The sequence below is a fragment of the Tupaia chinensis genome, unplaced genomic scaffold (assembly GCF_000334495.1).
Source record: "Tupaia chinensis unplaced genomic scaffold, TupChi_1.0 Scaffold000548_1, whole genome shotgun sequence".
NCBI lineage: Eukaryota > Metazoa > Chordata > Mammalia > Scandentia > Tupaiidae > Tupaia > Tupaia belangeri.
The window spans coordinates 1298019-1306255 of NW_006160060.1; the positions used below are offsets into that span (position 1 = coordinate 1298019).

Here is an 8237-nt window from a genome sequence, read left to right on the forward strand (position 1 = left end):
TGGACCGTACCCTGAAGAATGATTAGCCTGCTTGCTTTGCTTCTGTAACCGGCCTTTTGCTTTGAAGATAGAGAAACCCTACCCCCTATCTCTCCTGAAGCCCTTTCACTTTGTTCCTTTGTCCTTGTAAATCATCAGGTCACCCCAAACATGAGTGGGCATTTCTGGCCTAAATAAGTTCCGTTCCCCTTTTGCTTGGAGCTGCGGGGTTTTGAGAGACTCGAGTCCTCCTGTACGCCGCCGGCCTAATTAATAAATGCCAATGAATTTGGCTGTGTCTGGGCGTCCTCTTATTTCTCGCTGAGTAGATTGTAACAGTTGGAGGCCCCAGTGAGATAGCGTACCTGTCTAGTAAGTGGGTGAGGCATCCTAGGGAGAGTGGCCTCACTTAGCCCGGCTGCCGGCTACCCGGGACTGCTCTAGGGGAGACGCCACCTGGGATTTCCCAGGACCCTGGAGCTCCTCTCGGGATTGTTGGCAGCTGACAGGAGACGCTGACTGCTCCTCCAAAAGCCTGTGGCGTTTTGCTGTAAGGCCTCCAGAGGCATTTCTTTGGGTATTCCTGCCCTGTTCTAGCTGCTTCAATGAAGACAAACCAGTGAGTAAGGGGTTGGTCACAACAGGGAGGGAATCCCAGGCCGGGTATATTTCCCTGAGAGCCCCCTGGAGTCTGACCTGGGTCAAGGGCCGTAAGCTCTTCTCCAGGTGGCAGGGACTCAAGGCTTACTGGACTTGGTTAGAGAACTCCTACTTAGGTTCCACCAGACATGCTTGGGATCTGGGGGCTGGACGTTTCGCCCTTAGACGGTTCGAGAAAGTGCAGGACCAGAAGCCCTAACAGGGTTTAAAACCCCTGGTAATGTAGATCTTTCTATGGGTTTCTACTGCTTCAACTGTCGGTTTGCTTATTTTCTTCAAACCCTCTTGGGAAATATTTCTTGGTTCTATTCTTCATCCCCTTCAGTGGAGGATATAGAACAATGGATTATTGACCACACATATCAAGGGGTTCTTCAAGAATTTTACTCTGAAGAGGTTAAAATGTTTGGTTCTTTTCTTGTCTTAACTCTAAAAATTGAGAGAGACAAAAACAGCTCTTTTAAGACTCCCCTTAGCTGCATGCTACATCACTTTGATGAGGCTTTGTAAAAAAAAAGGGAGGGGGAATGTATTCTTGTAGTTGGCCCACAGAAAGAGCCCCAGCAAAGAGAACAAAAGCCCCCTATCCTGCAGTCTAATCCTGAGGAGTCAGATCTCCCCCCCTTATAACCCTATCAGCGTCAGCCCAGAGAGGGTGATGAGAGATCCCAGGAGGCAGCCTCCTCTGCCCTCCTCCCACTGCCCTACGCCCAGAGTAGAACCAGGGCAATGAGGGAGGGTGGAAACCCGATTCCTCAGAGGCCACGTTGCCCTTAAGGGAAGCACCCCAACAGAGGGAGGTTAAGTTATGGCTACGGCATCAAACTCTCCATCCAAAAAGTAGAGGGACTTTCACAAACATCACACTTAAAAGGGGTAAGAATATCTAGAATATTTATGTTATAAAAACTCCAAAGGTGTAGACAACAAAAAGTTAAATTTCTACCATAATTAAAAATTTCAAAAAAGAAGGTTACTCAAAAGAGTCAAAGTAACCCCAGGGAAATCGGTTCTTATAATCCTGCTGTGTGTGTGTGTCTATGCATGTAATATGTCAAGTTACATGCTACATGTTGTATGTCTATGTGAAAATAGGCCTTAGAGTATTTTATTTGGTTTATAGAAAGAGCGTTCATAGAAACTGGTTTAAGTGTTTCTCAAGTCCATATAACGTCAGTGAATGAGCTGGCTTCAAGCGTAATGAAAGGAAACGATTACTGAGTGAAGGTCTTCGGAATCTCCAGCATCTAAAATAGATGCAGGTTTGTATTCATCAAACAACAGCATGTTTATCTCGATATGGTTGGTGTAATGAACAGCTAGCACTTACGTGTTGTGTGTTATACTTTGCAGAGTGGATCTCTAACGAGCAAACAAATTTATGACTAGCTTTTCCTGGCTTTAGTTTCAGCGCTGACAGAGGATCTTTGACCTCACAGTAACTTCCTGAGACATGCAAAAGGGAGCTGTTAAGCCAATCAGAATGATTCTTTATATGTTAGATAAAAATAGAAAACATTGTCAAATTGGGTAATTCCCATTTTCTTGGTATGATATTTGAATTCTATGTATAAATAAGCCATGTATTTGTGTGTCTGTGTATGCATTGTGTTCCAAAATAAGGTGAGATTCCCAGAAATTAATGGTAGGCTGTTAGGTTAAACCGGTATATATAGCCACATTTCTGTGTCAGTGGTGAATTTTTGTCAGAGCGTTAACTATGGCTCTAATCCTAATGTTCTGTCCTTAAAGAAATTCACAAAGAGGATGGAAAGAAAATGTACACTTACAAGTACAGGTTTCTAGAGAAATCTAGCCTTAAAGAAATTCACAAAGAAGATGAAAAGAAAATGTATACTTACAAGTATAGGTTTCTAGAGAAATCTAATCATTTGGGTAAAATCTTCACTTTCTATGTAAACTACTTGGTTTTCTAAACTGCTAAGCCAAGGTCGGCCAAATAAAAATGGGGGAGTGTTTGGCAAGGCTGTATGTTGGGTGGCCAGCGCGATGCACCTGCGTTAGAGCGGTAACCTCGGTAGGAAGGGCTGTGAACCCAGTGTTAAACGCGGACTCACAGAAACAGCAGTGCCCGGTTCCCTCCGAGTCCTCCGTATAATTCTTGTTGTTAGGTTAACATGCTTTAGTTATTCTTATTATTGGTCTTTGAATTTTATAAAACAATATTGAGAGGGTCTATTAGTAAGATTGTTCAGTTTTACATTAGAAAGTTCTTAAATAAATTTTGTTACGGTTTCTACATGTTCATAAATTACATTAGAAAGTTCTTAAATAAATTTTGTTATGGTTTCTACATGTTCGTTAGCTGCTGGTATATGCTAAAATTTAGGATTGCCAAAAATAAAAAATTTGCTCCATATAGATGTATGACAAGTTTAATAGCTCCTTTAAAACATCAAATCTCCCAAGGTAAAAGAAAAAAGATAAATATGTGTAGTCATTAAAAATTGGGCCTATATATGGAACAAAAGCTAGAAAACTCCTGTCTAACAGCTTAATAGGGTAGGAGTCTGAAGGAATGGGCGGGACGAGTTAAGGGCAGAGCTCTGGGCTGCCTTCTCCCCCACCCCTGGCCTTCATGGCTCCTTCTGTTTCTTTTAGTCAGGCCTCTCCCCACTGGACTCTCCCTTTATAGGTAAATGATCAAGAAAGAGGTTTAGCTAGAAAAATAAAAATTTGAGACTACATTCTCCAGCTAGAGCTTTTGTATAAGCAGTAAGGGAGCTGTCTTGTGAAAACCTGTAATCTGGGCTTTGTCCCTGAGAGTACTCAGCCGCTCCTCGCAAGATCTATGGAAACTTAGGTTCACTTCTCAGTGTAGGACAATTCAGGACAGATACTGGAAAAGCTCCCAAATAACTCAGAGAAGTGTTATAACAAACTTGGCACGGCACCTTCACCTTTGATTTAACTCTCACCTAGCAGTCCCTCGTGGTAGTCTCGAAGGCTGGGAACTGCTCTGAGGGCAGGATCTGGAAACGGCCCAGACCAGAGCCTCTGCCTCAGAAGAAACTATTTCCAGTGTGGACAGCCCGGGCACTGAACAATGCCCATGACTGGCATCCTCATGTCCTCCAGTGGGGCCTGTCCCCAATGTGGAGCTGGCCACTAGAGGCCAGACAGAATGCACGGAGCTCTGAAGGGAGCTCTGGACTTCTGGAGTCTATGCTGGCCTTTGAAATTGAAGATTGATGGGGCCCGAGACACCAATGGCTCCCCTTGGACATCTGACAACACTGGACAAGCTTCAGGTGACTAAGATTAATTTCTGTCTAAATCAGAGGTTAAGGTTGTTTCCAAAAGTACACTCATAAAAAAATAAAAAAAAAAGAAAAAAGAAAGAATAAATAGTAGCAAACAGGTCGACTGAACGTGTGACAAGAGAGAATTATAAGACCTAGCCGCAGGGGAGACATCTCTGTCAGCAACTAAAAGTTCTTGTAGCCGCCCCAGACTCTGTCCTCGCCCTCCTACACTCAGGAGGAGGAGGAGACCAAAAAGAAATTGTGCCCACAAGCAGTAGGTTACTGGAGGCCCTGGAAGATGACAGCTGTTACCATGCAGGCCAATAATCCCTGAGGCCTTTGAACGAGTCATTATTGATCAGGTACGCCAGATTACCTACCTGGGAAAAGCAAAGCTTGCTGAACTGGTTAAGAGAAAAATACTTCGCGCCTAGCCTAGATAGCCTTGCCAATGGTGCTGTCTCAAATGTGTTGCTCCACACAGGGAAATCCTAAACCCTCAGGCAAGGCTCCCTTGGGAAAATCTGTGGTGTCTAATAGTTCAGTCTCTAGATGAAATGAAGCTAGCTAATGTAAGGCTAGACTGGCTTTGCTTTTCTTTAAAAAACACTTTAAATAAATAGCCTTGTTTTTATAAATAACTTGAAACAATAATCAGACAAAACTTAGATAAATGTAAGTGGAGTAAATGCTAGTAATCGGACTTGTGTGTTAGATTAAGGCACTTTTCAGTGTTAAACGTGTGAAGACAAAAACAAAGAAAATAAGATAAAAACGGAAAGAAGGGCTATGGCTGTAAAATGTATTTCTAATGAAAAAGGTTAAAAGGAAAGTTTTTACATAGAAGGAATTTTGTGTAGTGAGTTTTTGTCTGCGCGTGGCTATATCAGAACGGGAGAAAAAGGAGGCAGAAACTAGAGGATGGGAAGCATGTTGTTGAATGTTTGAGTCGTGTTACAAAAGTCTGAGAAAGGGTTACAGGAATGGATCAAGTCAGTGTCCTGGAGCTGGTTGTGCGATCTTTGAGTGTGATGTACAGTAAAACAACTAGAAGCGAGGAGCCCTCCAGCTGGTCCAGACGGGGCCTCACACAGTTGTACAGTCGGCCTGTGAGGCTGTCACACCAAAGCCAAGAGGACTGCTTCCACGAACTCACCAGGGCCTTGGGCCATAGGATGGGCCAAGAAGGTCCTTTGTGATGGTGCTTCGGGGACCAGAGAGCGGCAGCCCTGCTCTAGTCACTGCAGGGGCTGACTATAAGTCGGACATTGTCAAGAGCATGGCTCGGGGGCTCCACAACCAGATGGCCGGAGAAAGGCCGGCTGCTGACTCAGGGGACGTGAGAGTGGCCTCCAGCAGCAGTGGCTCCCCGGCCCTTGCTCCCTCTGTTCACCGCGCTTGTAATTTTGAGTTTTGGCTCCAGTCTACTCAGTTTTCTTACCCGACTTGTCTCCCACAGAGTAACTATTGGATGCTAGTTGCCTCTGGACCTAGAGCCCCAGTATACCAGGCTTTGCACTATCAAGGTGACTCTCCTTAACAGGTATTTGAGGAGACTCAAAAAGAAAAATGATATGGTTTCTATTTTGTGAGAAATTTTGTGAATTCCTTAAGTACCTAACCAAATGCTGTCCTGCTTCTGTAAACTGCTTGCATTGTCTCAAAAAGCGCTGTGTCACGATCTCCCTCTAAGTGGTTGAACCTAGTGGCTACCTACCACGAACATCGGCCCAGGCCACCCGACCAGACACTCCAGCGCGTGAGCAACTGTGCCCAGCAACTGGAGACCAGGGAATCAGCCAACGTCAGTCCAAACTGGACTTTCTAGTAAAACTCCTTACCTGCCAGAAGAGACTATCGCCCTGCTCTCTGGCTGATGCTGAGGAGTCAATGATTGGGTCCCTGTGAAAGAGAAGTGGGGAATGAAGCAGGCACGACGCCATCGTGGAGGGGCACCTCCAGGAGAAATGGGGAATGAAGCAGGAGCGACTCCATCTTGGAGGAGCCCTCCATTATAAACTACTAGACCCCTAGGACTGGAAACTTGCCTGCTCCTCTGTGCCTGAGAGTAAGCAGAGTAATTCACATTCCTGTTGTCTTTAAACCCCACTCCTCCTAACTGCCCTAAAATGCTCCTTAGTGATGTAATCGTCAGCCAGACCCCTCGCCCTGAGCCATGAAGGCCAATAAAATTCTACTGTGTTTAGGCAGAGACTGAAGGGACCCAGGGCTGGTTCGAATCCTTGTTCAGCTCCTCCCCCAGCTTACTCCCCTAGTCTCCACTCCCTCAGGGCCTGCCCCTACTCCTCACCCAGATCCTGGCTCACTCCCCTAGTCTCCACTCCCTCAGGGCCTACTGGTCCTGCCCCTACTCCTCACTTGGCCCCTGGTTTACTCCCCTAGTCTCCACTCTCTCAGGGCCTGCCCCTACTCCTCACCCGGCCCCTGGCTTACTCCCTAGTCTCCACTCCCTCAGGGCCTACTGGTCCTGCCCCTACTCCTCACCCGGCCCCTGCATCCTCAACAGATTAACAGCCTTTATCCGTGAACAGCTCAGCACTGTTCAATTGATGGTTCTGTGGTCCCAAGATAAGCCCATCCCTGACTGGGACCATGTAGAGCTCAGTAACAGGGATCCATGATGGGCTCCACTATGTACTTGGGAAAGGGGGAAATGAAGGGCCAGAGGGACTCCATTTTTTGACGGGGTGACTCCATTTTGTTAAACCCACCTTACTGAGAATCGGCGCCATTTCAAGGAGGCGAGCGATCAAGGAGGAGAAGGTCATAGACCATCACCCACCAGGGCTGGCCAATGAGAAAAACAGAGGAAATACCAGAGACCTGAAGTAACTGTCTTGCCAATCAGTAAAAGACAACTCGCTTCTTGAAACCTACAGCCAATGTGTAGCCGCCTGAGAGCATTCCTCAACAACCCTCCACCTCCCCCTGCAACAGCCAAATAAAAACCCAGCCCAACTAACACTGGGGGCTCTCAACTCTGACCCGCTGTGCCAGTGACAATTGGGAGTCCTGGCTTGAGCCCTAATAAAAGCGACCCTTGTGTGCTTGCGTCGTAATCGGCTCCTTGGTGGTCTTTTGGGAATTTTGCGACTGGGGCACAAGAGTGGCCTGAAGCCATGCCAAGGTCCAGCCTGCCCCGTGGGCTGGGGTTTTCCTTTGGTCCCTTCAGAACATCACACAGCAAGGACAGCTGGCTGGCAGGATGGTCAACTCACACAGGACTCGTGTCACCCGTGGGCTCGGGCCAGCAGAGACCAGGGCCGACTGTGAAGCCCCAGGAATCCCAGCTCCTGGGGGCGGTTGGGGAAGGTGGGGGGGGGGTGTACTCGAGGCTGTGTCATCATGCTGGGGCACCAGCTGACACGCTCGGGGTCTGACCACGTGGGGGCCGAGCCAGGGACACAGCACAGCCCGGCCACAGCCCGCTGCCCAGTCAGAGCGCAGGTGGCCCGGGCACTGAGGGCCGGTTTTCTCTGTGGCGAATGCGTGGGAGCTGCAGTGGAGGGCCTGCTCCCTCCCCATGTCGGGCTGCTCTCTCACTCATTTGGTAACTCCTCGCTCAGTCACTCCCCTGTGGGAGGGACACAGGGATGTTGCTGCCATTTCTGCCACCTGTGAGTCTTCCCACTGCAGGGGTGGGGGCCGCAGCCCTCTGAGCTGGCCCCCTGCTCTCTGCGAGCTATCCTGCGGTGGCCCTGGGTGCTGGGACATGGAGAGGGTCAGTCCTCACCAGACGATAGGGAGGACGACGACATCGCTGAGGTCCCTCGGGCCTGGGTCCCTCTGTTGATGCAGTCGGGCGTGGGAGCCGGTATGACTCTGGGTCGGCGTCGTGACCTCTGCGTCCCTCATGCGCCGTGTCTGTGAGTGGAGCTGGTGGAGAGGAGCGAGGCCTCCCGATCCTTCTCCTGGAAACTGCCAGCTTCTCCTTGGCCTGCCGTGACTCCCGTGCAGGATAGGCTGCAGGAGATGATGCAGCCGGTGCTGTCCGCAGTGGAGACCCCACAGCCGGGCAGACGAGGGGAATGGGGTGGCGCTGGCAGCCGCGGACCTTTGCTGGAAACGGATTTTTCCCTTCTGGTTTTTGCTTCTCTGGGAATTGTTGTATTTTGTTTTTATCTGGACTAAGGAGGATTACACCTAATTAGGCATTGTCACTGCCAAGGATTTAATTGCAATCTCTGAATATTTCCCGGCTTTGAGCGAGGTGGCAAGTCTGTAATTACTGCCTACTGACTCTGCCGCTTCCGTCAACAACAAACCCCCCTCCCCGGCTGCAGAGGTGCCCTCTCTGCGTCCTACAGCCTT

At 48.4% G+C, this 8237-nt stretch overlaps 1 long non-coding RNA gene across 1 annotated transcript; it reads right to left on the reverse strand.

Annotated features, from left to right (window-relative positions):
- Positions 1–1043: 1043 nt before the first annotated feature.
- Positions 1044–8037, reverse strand: LOC102495503 (uncharacterized). Its single transcript, XR_335844.1, has 3 exons — positions 7660–8037; positions 5747–5807; positions 1044–1068 (listed from the first exon to the last, which is right to left on the reverse strand). It is a non-coding gene; the product is annotated as an uncharacterized LOC102495503 (long non-coding RNA).
- Positions 8038–8237: the final 200 nt, after the last annotated feature.